Genomic DNA, 14,919 nt, shown 5'->3' with positions numbered 1-14,919 from the left:
TTAAGTATATTAGGCTTTCTGTTTGGTATATTCTATTTGCTTTAATATCTTAATATAGAGTGGTATCGGAGTATTAGCCGATACATGCTAGATCTATCTGATCGGCTATGCTATCAACATATATAGTCTTATTATTAGTATATATTTCGATCTAAGTGATTTATACTGTCTCGGCATGGCGACCGATCTATCCCAATCACTTGATTTTAGTATATATCGATATAAGGATTATATATTGTTAATATCTACAGCCGATCAAGTAGATTTAGTTCTTTCTTACTTATTAATGACTGCCGATTGATGCATATATAACATCGGCTCGAAGATAAATGATATGTCATCAGCAATTAGCCGATCGGCTATCGTTTATGGATTTAACCGCGGTTTCTTTGTATTTGTTTCTTGTTGATTGCAGGATCAAATCAACTGGCACGCACACACACCCAAAGGTAAGTTTTGGACCTGCACTAGAGTTAAGCAGATCTCTCAAGCCTCGTGTTTTCACGTCAACACCAGCGCACTCTCATCCTCCACTATACCCCTCCTTGTAGTAATCTCTCTAGTCTTCCTTGCAAAGTATATTGAAGCAAGGTGTGTAATATAAGTGTAAGGTAAGAAGAAAGCTTGTATGTAAGTTTATCTGTTCAGTATGAAGTAACTTTTCTTAAGTAACCATGTCTGTCCGTTCTAGTCAAGTGTTTATGCTAGGGACCCTATAGGAGAAACCTCTTCGCTTGTTCTCATTTCTAGCCTGCATCTTGCATAGGCGTCTGGAGAATCTGTATCCATAGAGAAGTGTTCCCTTCGGGTGGAAGGGCCTGGGGAGATGATAAACTCTTACCTAGATCGTTCATGACTAGGGTTATCTAATTTAAGTTGCTTCTAAAAAGACAGATAGGTGAGGCGTATGGTGAGTACCGAGTAGGATTTTAAAACTTCTGTTTGAAAGCGCCGGCTGTGTTGGATTCGCCAACCTGCAAAGATCATATTAGACTTACCTCGATAATCTTGAAACACCCAATTTGGAGTCTGAAGAAAGAATTAATGAATATGAGCTCAGTGAAAATATAGACAACTATTATATATCAAATTCCAATATAGAATGCATAGGACTACAAGCATTCGCGCCAGAAGTGAAAATATCAACGGGATACTTTGAGGGCAATAAGACCTCAACAAGTTTATAACATGGGATTCTTCGAGAATAAGAATGGGTTATATAGAATATCTAGAGAAATAGAATTAAGTGTATTAACCAAACCAGTAGAATTAAAAATAGTAGCTAAAGTGTTTGAAAATGGGTTAAAATATTCAGGCTATAAGTATATTCACCAAGGAATGTATATAATAGGAATCAAAGGAATGACAAGTAAGAAATTAGGAGCTAAAGTTTTAATAACCTTATTAGATAAAAGAATATTACAAATTCCAATATAGAATGAGAGCGCGCGCTGGTATGTTTGCTCTGGAGTGCAATATAGTTCCTTTGTTGTAATATAGTTCCACAGTGTAAAGAGTCTGAAGAAAGAATTAATGAATATGAGCTCAGTGAAAATATAGACAACTATTATACATCAAATTGCAATATAGAATGCATAGGACTACAAGCATTCACGCCAAATTGGTATAGGGATATTAAATCTAAAAAGGATATAGAAAAGATCGTCCAAAGATTAGAGGATATCCAAATTATAGGAGAAATTCCTATGAAATATTGGGAGAAAAATGCAATCGAGTGTAAAATTAATATAATAAATACAGAGTATATTATTAAGACTAGCCCAATTGAAGCAAATCCAAAGCATATAGAAGAATTTAAGATGCATATAGAAGAACTATTGCCACTTGAACTAAAAGGCAAATTTAGTACACTTATAGAATTAAAATTTACTGGCTTAAATAAAAAAGGTAAATTTGCTTACACAATTCAACTGGTAACACTATTCCTAGTGCTTTAATTACTATTTACCACTATATTCCTAGTGCTGGAAACACTGTTCACAGGGGTGAAAACACTGTTCACTCGAAAAATTCAACCTAAATATTCAGGATCTTTGCATGGTAGCGAATCCAACACAGCTAGCGCTTTGAAACAGAAGTTTTAAAAACCTACTCGGTACTCACCATATGCCTCACCTATCGTCTTTTTAGAAGCAACTTAAATTAGATAACCCTAGTCATGAACGATCTAGCTAAGAGTTTATCATCTCCTCAGGCAGTTCCACCCGAAGGGAACACTTCTCTGCAGATACAGATTCTCCAGACGCCTATGCAAGATGCAGGCTAGAAATGAGAACAACCGAAGAGGTTTCTCCTATCGGGTCCCTAGCATAAACACTTGACTAGAACGAACAAACAGGGTTACTTAAGAAAAGTTACTTCATACTGAACAGATAAACTTGCATACAAGCTTTCTTCTTACCTTACACTTATACACACCTTGCTTCAATATAGTTTGCAAGGAAGACTAGAGAGATTACTACAAGGAGGGGTATAGTGGAGGATGAGAGTGCGCTGGTAGCTTTGCTCTGGAGTGGTGTCTTTGTTGTTCCCCTTCAGCTGCCAGGCTCCTCCTTTTATAGGGGCTGGAGAAGGAAGCTCGTCAGTGCTCTATGCTTATCACTGTGGTTTCACGGGATGGCTCGCACCATGTAGTGGCACTTCCTTTTGCTTCACTTCGTCCTTTGTTTGGCTGGAGTGGAGATACCTTGCACCTGTGTCTCTTCCTTTTTCAAAAGTTATATTCTCCACAGTGTTTTTAGCAGTGAAACGTCATTCATTGTCATTCACCGAAAAGCATTTTTGGATTGATTCAAAATTATATATTATTATTAGGCTTACCATGCCCAAAAATTTGATAATTTATTATCAATTTCTTATATTTGGCTATATTGCTTATTGGTCTGGCTGCCCATGGCCGCCCATATCTACGGTATCAACATCAGAAAAAGATACATCGAATTCCTCATCATAAAACTTTTTTATTTCTTCAAATTTGTCAATCATTTTTAATTCTTTAAGTATTTCTTCTTTTAACTCTTTTTTCAATTGAGGAGGCTTCTTCAAATTTTTCAATTATTTTTCAGTCAATGTATTCACCATCTAAGGGATACATCCCTTTAGTTAAGCATTCTTTATATGAAGGTTTTTTAGAAGATCCTTCAACTTTTATATTCGTATAGTATGGGGTTTCTGGAGCTTTCTTATTTTTGGCTCTTTTGCATTTTTGTATATATTCCTTTGCAGCTGGCTCCATATAATAGTTTATTCCCAAAATTTTCATGGCTTGACTTAAAGCTTCATCAACATCTATATATTTTTTTCCACGATATATTTTTTTCCACGATAGGCCGCCCATTATTTTTGCATCTATTTTTTAGGCTATTATTTCTTCAAAGGATATATAAACTCCGGGGAGCTTTCCATCAAAGACTACATATATAGGCTTTTGCTGTATTATTTCATTATTTTCTGAGGCTGGCATTAGGTCATTTAGTAAATGGAAATATTCAGCAAGACTGTTTAGTATAGACAGCATGTAACGTTTTTCTTCCCTCTTACTATTTTATTGGTACCGAAAATTGCCTAATATGCATTCCTGGAGTTCGTCTAATATTATGTGAGTTTTTTTGCTTGAATTTATAGGTATTTGGTGGAAATACTTTGAGCTTGTTATCTTCTCCAAAAGTGAAGAATTCTACTCCATTGTAATTCATGGATTTCTTCATGCCTGCAACAAGGGTAAACGAGAGAGCAGGCCAGGTAAATGATTGTCTTTTCCCTTAACTAGGAAGGTAGCCCGCGCAGATGCGCGGGCAATTTATTTTATGTTTATATAAAAAAAATCTGAAAAAAAGTCATATATCATCATATTAACTATAAGAACAGTAGATTACCTCGTAACCTTTCCATAAAAGAAGGAAATATTTATACCGTGAATTTGATAAGGTAAATGATAGTGTCTATCATATTCAAACAAAAAATCACTTTGTTTTGGTTATATGTAAACTTACCTATCATCATCCTTTGCAAACATAATATGAGTTTTGATGTTTTTTTTCTTTTATTATACATCTAATTCACTTACGCATGTTCATGGGTAATGTACAAAGAAATACTCTATATTGTCAAAATTATTTGTACTAATTGTTAACACAATTTATATGAGAACGGCATAATTAAAAGGGATAAAATATGATTCCATATGACATTTTTTATTGTACGTATGTACGTAAGTTTTTTTTTCCCGAATGGTAGTCTCTCGTATGTTCGTTCTTTTTCATGTTTTTTTTGACAAATATTTCTCTCTCATAGGAGGTAGGGTGTGCGTATGTATATTCATAGGGTGGCTGTGCACATGTTTAAACAACTGCCTATGATTGCGTTTTATATCGTTAGTCAAAAAAATATTTTCAAGAAAATTGGCGAGGGTGACATGAAGCGGCGCCATGGCAGCGTGGCTTCTTCGACAACCTCGCAAAGAGTGGTCGCTACATATATGTATAATTTGAGGAGAACCTTAGGGCTACAAAGAAAGAAATTGAAAACTACCAGACGTGGTGGACCATATACACACACTTCTTTTTTATTTTTGACATCTCGTATATGTACGTGCATATATACACGCACTTCTTTTTTTTATTTTTGTCATCTCTTGTATATGTACGTGCATAGAGAGGGATTAGCTAGTTTATAGAAGTAAGGGCTTACCTGAATAAATCTAATTTAATGGTTGAAAATAATGGATTCATCGGTTTAAGTGCAAATCGATGGGTAGATGTTTTGTTTTCTCCTTATATTTTTTCTTAAATTTCCTCCTATTTATTAGAGCATCACATGACATCTCACAAGTGTTTGTAGAAGTATAGGAACACTATTGCTTAAACTCATAGTCTACTTGTAGTCAACTATTGTTTGTTGTGATTTTGTGTCATCCTCTACTTATCTATCATTTTTTTATGGGTTCCCACTAAGTATCATCATATATCTTCGGTGCTTGATGACGCACGTGCATATTGGATGTCAACTAATTATTAATTGCATTGTGCATGGATGTATCATAAACAATATAACTTGACGATTGTTGACACTGGTTTGTATATAGAACTTATTACATAGAATTTATCGGGGACATACGATTGATATATTATACTATTCTAGATTCACAAAGTATATTATACACTACATATTTAGTTTTAGTGCATAAGTAATAAATTTATGGTTAAGTTCTAAAGTGCTTATCGGAGTGGCTACTTCATTATTTATCATGACCATGTTTACCGAATTATTAAACGGTGCATATTTTACAAAATATTTTTTATTATAGAAGTTTTCTAAAAATACAAATAAATCCATTTTCAAGATTTTAATATTTAATACTTGATTAATCTTGTGCTAATGACTTGTGACTTTTCATGTGCCCTGGATACGCTAAGTCAATGAGCTAGATCGAACAAAGGCTAAGTAGGAGAAAAAACATATTGACGTGGTGTCAAATGAATATATTTGATCTTCAATTTTCTAATAATATATGAATAGAGTAAACACATAATACATAAAAAAATATTTCTGATAAATTTATAACATCATTTTTCCATATCAGTATTTTTTACAAGAGAGAGAGAGAGAGTGAGTAATTTTTGAAATTCTACACACACTTGAAGTTGTTTTTATTTTGGAAAATGTAAGTCTAATTTAACTATCACATAATCTATACTTTCAATTTATTTATATTTTTTATGGGTGTTTCGATGACATACGCCTAATTTGAATACAACTCGAAATAGCATATATTTTTACAACTCAAAGCATAGTTGATATTAGTTTAAATTATTAGTTTGGTTTTCTATCTAATCCAAATGATGAGAAGAAAAAAAAATAAGGATGTGGGACGCGGTGTGTATACGCACTGTTCATAGGAATAGCTGTGTACATACTCTACGTAGGTACGTACTTTTCTTAAGAAGGAATACCTACATACCTACATGCATGTATTTTTGCCGGTCGTGCCAATACGACATGGGCCTTTTTACAAATAAATTTATTTTGTAGTTTTAAGATAGATCTAATAGTTGAAAATAATGGGTCCACCAAATTAAATGAAAACCGATTGGTCGGGATTTTTTCTTATTTTATAAAATTTCTATGATTTATTAGAGTGCCACATGCTGGTCTATGAGCATTTATAGGGTACTATGTCCGGATTAGAAGTGTTTGTAGGAAGTTTATCCTCTTGATTACATTTTCTCCCTTTCTCTTTATGAAAATATTTGCAACAATAATTTTTAAATAACCACAACCTTCTTAATTATATATTTATTTGTAACAATATATTTTAACTCATTATAATTTTTAACTTTTAAATCATACCTTCATTTTTTTATCTATTTGGACCATTGTGTTATTTATGATAAAAATCACAATTAGAATTCATACGTAAGTATCTACTTCATTCATAAAATGTATATTCTTCCATGTTCTATTTACTATCCTATGTATGTATATTCTTCCATGTTCCATTTACTATCCTATGCACGTCATTCAAACATATATGAAAAATTATAAAAGAAAAGTGACTATATATTATTTCTTTCAGTACCACTTCACTTGCATGTATAAATAAAGTCAGTCACTGTATATATTGCTAGATCAACTTTTTAAAGAATGCCCGCGTAGCTGAAAACATATATTTTCAAATCATATATTTTTTATTGTACGTTTTTTTACCATATTTGTGAAGTAATAAGTTTTGTTTTTCTACTATAGAAAATACTATTTTAAAAAACCATCTGTTTTTTTGTCTACGCATACGTACATTTTTTTTCTTGGTTTTGTCTACGCGTATGTACGTTCGTTTATTTTTAAATAAACAGTACCTAAAGTTTCTGTTTTTTTTAATTGTGCGTACATACGTAGATTTTTCGGTATAAGCGGTTTCACTCGTATGGACATGATTTTCCGGTATATACGGCTTCAATGTACAATGTAGTACTTTTTTTGGCTTTATAGCTGCACGTATGTTTGTTTGATTTTTTTTAAGCGAGCAGTAGTATGGGTTTATATCCGATCGGAATATACTTTAATTTTTCTCGTAAAACTTTCTCATGTATAAAGCTTATACGGTATGGGTGTAGCAATGACTTTTCAAGTAGATCTAATCTAATGGTGTAAAATAATGGGTCCACCAATTTAAGTGAAACTCAACGGTTAGATTGAAAATTGCCATGTGGCAATTTAGGAGCGTTTATAGGAACACCACATGGCGGCTTAGGAGCGTTTGTAGGGAGATTAATAGACTTTTAGTATATAATAGATATGTTCGAATATATATTTGTATCCATTTCCAGTAATGATATCTTCAAATAAAATCCATCTCACGCAATTTACGGATTCCACTGGGTCCTTTTCCTCAAAGACATGGACTCATACAGAGTCCATGTCTATGATTCAATGGATAAAGAGGAGTCTACTTTTGACAAAATTTTTGAAGTGATAGACAAGTAATGTCATCTATTCCACTGTCATTATGAATTTTGCTATTGCTACTATGTGGATCTCGGATAATAATTAATCTTAGCTTGTAACTGTACGTAGGGCTTAGGCTCGGTTCCGTGCTTTGGACAAAGGGTCTTGGAAAGAAAAACTTGGCCGGAGGTTTAATATTCCAGTGAGTACATGCTCCAAAATTATATTAAATCATTAATTTGCTCTAAAATAGAATTGTATATTAAATATCTTGTCGTTTCTCCTTTAGTGTGCAAAGTAGGACCAGGGGAATAACTTGTGCGGCTACAACGTTTGCGAGTATACACTACTGGAGAATCCTTTTATAGTCCCGTTTGGGAATCCTTTTTAGTCCTAGTTTTCCAACCGAGACAACGAATCTGGGACTAAAGATGAAATAACCGGGACTAAAATTAGATCTTTAGTCCCGGTTGGTGTTACCAACCGGGACTAAAGAGGGGCAGCGGCAATCCCGGTTAGTTTCTATTTTTTTTCATTGTTTTTTTGCTAGTGATTTTCTCCCAAATCCAGTGGAATGCATATCCCCAAATCAAACCCCAAATCGCCAAATCAAACTAAATTCCCAAGTACCACAAATCAAATACATCTCAAATAAAATATATCACAGATTATACATCTTAGATCCATGCAATGGATTATAGATTCTCCAAAAAGAAATTATACATCTCAATCCATCGAATGAATTACAAATTCTTCATCTCAATCAATACAATGAATCACAAAGTCTAAATAAAAAGAAGGACAAATCTCCGGCAGAGGGGATGCCCGGCCGTCCTCCATGCATGCATATGCGCGCACCGGCAGGAGAGGGCGCTGCTGGCCACCGGCCGCCACCGCCGCCATCCCCTCCGCTCCACCGCCGCCGCCGGATCTAGCGAAGGGGATCGCGAGGCCGCCGCACGCGCCTCCCCAGCCCGGCGGCCGCCACGCCCTCCCGGCCACCGCCGCTCCCGCCCGGCTGCCACCGCCGACCCAGAGAGCAAGAGTAGAGGACTTGGTGGGGAGGGGAAGGAGAGAGGAAAGGGGAGGAAGAGGAGAGGAGAGGGGAAGTGCATGTGCCTGGTTGTTGGATCGAGATGAGAAGGATAAGGCCGATATTAAAGAGGGAGAGAGGAAGGGGAGGGGATCGATAAGTCTCAGACTTGGCGGGCATGCGGCTCGGGAGGATTTTTAGTCCCGGTTAGGGTAAAGAACCGGGACTAAAGATATCTTTAGTCCCGGTTGTTTATACCAACCGAGACTAAAGTTAATTGGGGCCTAACTAGATCTGGTAACTTTTTTGACCAGGGACTTTGGACGACCGACGAAAGATGATTTCTCTAGTAGTGATACCCACTGCCTAACAACCCAAATCTCCGCCATCTTTATTCCTAGTTGGTGATCTTTAGTCTCGGGTTTTTAACTAAAGATAACGATATTTAATTAGTCCTGGATTTGAAGTCCTGTTTGCTACCGGGGACTATTACAAACCGGGGCTATAAATGGGTTGTGCAGCATGCACGCGTCGTAACTCTCCTTTGCTCCCACTGGTTGGCGGCGTCGCCAACCATGCACAGCACAGTACGCTCTCGCCGTCATCGTTCTAGCTCGGTGTACACGTCCTCGAACGGTATCTTCAACTCGGTGTTCCCTAGGCCACACATTGAACTCGGGCAACGACGAGGAGCGTGAGATGGAGAGAGAGAGAGAGTGAGTGAGTGAAAAGTTCGGAGGAAGAAGAAATAGTCAGGACATGCATGACTCGTCACATTAGCTAGACCCTAGCAGCACCATATTGTCTGGAATCTCCAGTTTTACAAGTTACAGGAGACACGTTATATTTGAATACTGCGGTTCGAGCACGTAATTCAAACTCCACCTCAACATAAGGGACCTCAAGTAAACTTATCCCATGCCAAAACTTGCTTTTTCGATGGCCTTATGTCCTGAGGCCGGAACGGCCCGGATTGTTTGGATGGGCCCTTTATCCTGGTCCATCTACTAGTAGTACTTTTGTAGCCTCTTGATGGAATAAGTTCAGTTTGACTCCCTTAAAAGTGACACGAATCTAATCCATGACCCTAAACCGTAAAACCGGATATCTCGACCCCCGAACTATTGAAACCAGGGCAATTTAACTCTCTAGGCGGTTTTGAAGGGCGGTTTTGCTGACGTGGCTCCTACGTGGTGGTATTGATCGAGTCTTCTTTACACGTGGCGTTGACGTGGCGCTTAAGTGGCTTTAGAATTAAAATATATATATGTGGGACCCATTAGTCATTCACACAAAAAGAAATGTGGGCCCACTGACATGTGGGGCCATGGGCCCTCCCTGTCTCCTTCCTTCTTCCTCCTCGCTCTCTCGCTTCTCTCTCTTTCTCTCCCCTTCTTCTTCCCCTTCGGCCGGTGGCGCGCGTGGCGGCAGGCAAGCTAGGGCGGCGAAGGCGAGCTAGGGCGCCACCGAAGTTCTTGCTGCTTCCGCTGGCGGCGGCATCATCATTGGTCACCTTACCAGCTTGCACGGTGGCCCCGCGGGCACCCTCGTCTTGGTGTCTGTCCACCAGCTGCAGGCAGGCTTAAGTACATGCGAAAAACGAGAGAGAGGGATTGGAAACAAGGGGTTGCAAACACAGGCTTAAGCGTGACCCAACATAACACACAAACAAAAAGAAGAAAATGGAAAACAAAATGTAGTACTCCACTTGTAGTAGATGAGATTGAGAAAGATGAGCAGAACAAACTGCATCGGCATTGTATATAGTGGAGAAGAAATAAAGAAGTGGAAATTGAGGTGAAAGTAAAGAAAAGGATGAAAACCTTGCAAGTTGCAACCGAGGGAGCAGAAGCGGAATGGGTCGAGGAGGTCGAGGGCGCAGTCACGCAGATCTGACAGTTATATGGGGAGGCGGCGGCGCCGGCGCCGTGTGGCTGGTTTGGACGCCGGAGATGTCGAGGACGTCCTCCACCTCCGTCGCCCGCACCACGTCGTGGTAGGAAGAACGCCGTATCTGCACCAAAAACCAAATCGATAATAATCTTCCTTGAAGTCGTTTGCAATTGCAATAGAATGAAATAAGAGAAAGATGAGACCTGGATAATGCGGTGGGATTGGTGTCGGTGGGAGTGGCAGTAGTAGCAAAAGGGCGGGGAAGGGGAAGGGCAGTCGAGGCATGTGAGCCCCACAAGTCAGTGGGTCCACATTTCTTTTCGTGTGAATGACTAATGAGTCCTATGCATATTTTTTAATTCTAATGCCACACAAGTGCCATGTGAACGCCACGTGGAACGAAGACTTAGTCAATATCGCCACATAGGTGCCATGTCAGTAAAACCGTTCTCCAAAACCGCCGAGGGAGTTAAATTACACCGGTTTTAACCGTTTAGGAGTTAAGATATCTGGTTTTGCGGTTCAGGGTCATCAATTAGATTTGGGTCACTTCTAAGGGAGTCAAAGTGAACTTATTCCCCTCTTGATTCGGTTTCAAAACGGTGTGGGCCGCTGTACCGTATCGGATGTTGTGTTTTCCGATATTATTCCGCGTCTGATTGAGTCGACTGTTTCTGGTTCGGGATTGAGCCCTTTCCTTCCTCCTTTTTATATGCAGCACCGGTCGAGGCCAACTGGCCAAACCCTGTTCTTTCGAACGGATCGGATTACTTCGATCGTCCACTAGCTGAGATGGCCGCCGCGCGTGTCCTGTGCAAGAGATTGACGCCCCTGTTCCTTGCCGCTCATGCGTCTTCTTCCTCTGTCACCTGCGCAGGCGCTGCTGCTGTATGCCCACACTAAACTCTTATCTCTCTTGATCCCCTCTCTTCCACCATCCTGAGGTTATGAGCAGCAATTAATTAATCCATGTTTCCGACAGCAGCTGAATTTTCTATTTGTTTCCAAGCAATTTTTTATCTTCTTAATTTCATACCTGCTGCCTTTCAGGAATTTGGCATTAGAGCACTCCATCATGTTTCCACTAGAGCTATCCATCCTAGCTAGTACGGCTATTCCCAATAACCAGGGGCTTATTGTCTTCTAACTTGTGATATTGTCTAACGCAGGCAGCAAGAACTGGCATGGCCTTAATGAAAAACAATCCCATGAAGCCGCCATTTTCGGATTCTATTAATGGAGCCAAGAGACCTTTTTCATCCACATCCACCAAGAACACTGATCCTTTGTAAGAATCGTACACCTCTTTTTTTGTGGATCTGGGTACCTGCATTGCATATTTGCATATCAAAGATTAGCTGCATGTAAATTTACATCTTTAAAAAGTTTATGATCTCATCATTTTTTTTTTTGTCTTCGCAGCGTCTCTTCAGAAAGAGGTTTATGTTCCTATATCTTTTTATTCGTGAACATGACATTTATCTCGTCAGTGCTCACGGTGCGTGAATGCTAAGGAGACATTTAGGAGGTCCCAAGTATTCCGAGGCATATCCCTCTTTTTTTGTCTATCTAAAAAAAAGTAATGTATAATGTGTTATCAACCAGAGTTGGTATGTTTTGTTATTGTATGACAGAGAGGGATGCTTGTAATCAAAATATGGAAATGTTAATTCTAAACGGGATGCATTGCACTTGCTATTGTGTTATGTCTTATGCTGATAATACTACCTATGTGGTTTTTCTTCTTTTGTAGTAGTATATATGCAGTTTGTTTATGTAAATTATGTGGAGACTGTAAGAGTTTATTCCTGTTGGGTCTGAATATTCAGAGAGCTCACTCAGGTCTGCATCAGCGTGGTGTTTGATGGTTATCACTGGGTTCACATCCTCTGCCGTTGGCCCATGCTATGGCACCCGTTGGGCAATCTTGGCCTTTTTTTCTTCCCAATCATCGTTGTAGATAAATAACAGTTTTTTTTTTATTTCGTTCTTCCAGTTGAATTTCGTTTCTATCATTTCCTCCCCAACGATTCTCATCCGCGGTGCAATTCATGGCTGGGAGCGGCAACTACATCGTCGGGAGCTCTGGCGCGGGCTCGGGATGCGGTGGTTGTGGTGGCTACAGGTGAGCGCCACTTGCCCGGTGTGCCGCGACTCGCCGCTGCCGTCGTTGATGGCAACGCCGCTCGCGGAGGCCGTGCGTGCCCCTCGCGGAGGCCCTGCCGCCGCCGCTAGGGCCGAAGGGGAAAGAAAAGATAGAGATAAGGGAGAGAGAGGAGGAAGAAGGGTTAGACAGAGAAAAGAATGACATGCGGGTCCTACATGGTAGTGGGTCCCATATTATACTTGTGTAAATTCCAAATAGGTCTCACATATAATATTTTTTTATTCTAACGCCACCTAAACATCACATGAGACGAATACCAGGTAACACTGTCACGTTAGTAGCACTTCAGCAAAACCACACTTCAAAATCGCTGAGGAAATCAAATTACACTGGTTTCAATACTTGGGGGAGTCGTCTTATCTGGTTTTCTGGTTGAGAGGTACTAATTAGATTCGGCCTATTTTTTAAGGGAGTCAAAGTGGACTTTATCCGCCTGCGGGAACTCAGCATACAGCTGGGCTAAGGCCAGCACAGGGCACACACTTGCATGGTCCATGGGTCAATGTGGAGCTGGACGGGAGTGTTTGGCCCACAGACCGCATGAGACGCGAGACATCCCAGAAGCCACTGTTGTTTTCGTTGCTCCGGCATAAAGACAGCAGTACAAGATGCTTAAGGGACACGTAGCAGTAAGTTAATGGGTAAAAAATGGACCAATCAGCTTGCGGCGGAGCCGCCGGCTTGAGATTAAGTGCTTTATTTTTCTTTCATTTCTATAGAACTCTGAATGAACTGGCTCGATTAACAAATATTTTATTAAACTGGTCTATTTTTTTACTGGTCATTTTCCTGGGAAAATTAGTTACCACTTACCACCATGTCCACTCTAACGCACAATATGAAACATATATAATATATATAAGGTTTCATAAAAAAATATATAATGTTAATTAGCTAAGATCATGAAGATTAAAAGCGTAATCATCTAATGTTTATATACAAAAGTTCCAAGTTCCCAACATCTCTACCTCGTTTTCCGTGTCACGCTTTTCAAACTGCTAAACGGTGTATTTTTTATAAAAGTCTCTATACAAAAGTTGCTTAAAAAATTAAATTAATCCATTTTTGAAAAAAATTAGCTAATACTCCTTCCATCTACTTTTGATAGTCATATTTCATCTTGATACATAGACCAAGGATAAGTAATTCTACTTATCATCCATTTAAACATGCTACTAGTCATTCATCGTAAACAAACGATTCATTAATATTTACATTTCTCGATGCCCAACCAATCTTGTGTGGAAGAATGGAGAGTCATGCATTAAATCCGAGAAAATCATTAAAGGGATAGGTTGTTGCATTGAAATATGTCTATCAAAAATAAATTTTTCAGATTTGGAAATATGACTATCAAAAATAGATGGAGAGAGTACTTAACTAATCACGCGCTAATGGACTATTCCATTTTCTGTGCGGGGAGATGGGTTCCCAACCCACAACTAACGAACAAGCCATAGTAATTTTTTTTCATTGCAACGAACGGGCATTATACTAGTATATAATATAGCTAGCAACATAAATATATATCTCACATTAAAAAAAATGAGATTACTTTAATGCTTCATACAATTTGGAGGCAATATATATAATTTTTCTAGAAATACATTACAAATTTGTACACTCACAATACGTGCGCACTCAACCCGATAAACCCACACACGCACACCTTATTTCTATGATTCTCTTCGAAAAACTAGGCCAGTATATCTGGAGAATGATGAAATCATCACGGGTGTATCGGTATCGATCGATGGGTACATCGCTTAAATCTAGGACTTACCGGTTACCGCTGAAAGCATATTTACCATAAGTACAAGCACCCGTATCAAATCTAAGACTTACCGAGGTGGACTTACACACTCTCGTTTCGCATGGAGGTAGTATAGTGTACTTAGTATAAGTATAATTTGTTTCTTTTTTGGGGAAAAGCTGTGCTCGGTTGTGGTACAACGAAATAGTTAAGAGGACTATTGAGTATACTTTTTTCTTATTTTTTTAATATATTGTCTATACCTCCTATCTACACTTAGATAAGCTGTTCGTGTGGGTATACAGTACCTATAATCTTAACATGTATGGAGTTCAAAACTGCATTTACTTCCAAATATATATTAGCTGGGTTATATCTATAAAATTCGGACAGAGAATTAACCTAATTATAACATTTTCGCTTTCTTTAAACCTATCAACGTGTACAGATGCTTCATGTCGCAATACGCAAAGGGAGGGAAGTTCCCAACTGCTAGTTCCACAAGAGTTGCCCTTAGGGAACCAGTCTCCCGAATGGCTTTTGTGTATTCCCTGGAGGTTTTTTTTGGTGCTCGGGAGCTTCCACTACCATAGTACCATAGAAACCTGG

General features: G+C 38.6%; 1 long non-coding RNA gene across 1 annotated transcript; it reads left to right on the top strand.

Annotated features, from left to right (window-relative positions):
• The first annotated feature begins 11,081 nt into the window (after positions 1–11,081).
• LOC107281732 (uncharacterized) lies at positions 11,082–12,096 on the top strand. Its single transcript, XR_003243573.2, has 3 exons — positions 11,082–11,278; positions 11,560–11,678; positions 11,813–12,096. It is a non-coding gene; the product is annotated as an uncharacterized lncRNA (long non-coding RNA).
• The last annotated feature ends 2,823 nt before the right edge of the window (positions 12,097–14,919 follow it).

Source organism: Oryza sativa, chromosome 7 (genome assembly GCF_034140825.1).
Source record: "Oryza sativa Japonica Group chromosome 7, ASM3414082v1".
NCBI classification, from domain to species: domain Eukaryota; kingdom Viridiplantae; phylum Streptophyta; class Magnoliopsida; order Poales; family Poaceae; genus Oryza; species Oryza sativa.
Note: the sequence above shows the minus strand (reverse complement) of the source record. Positions and strands in the feature narration are given on the sequence as shown.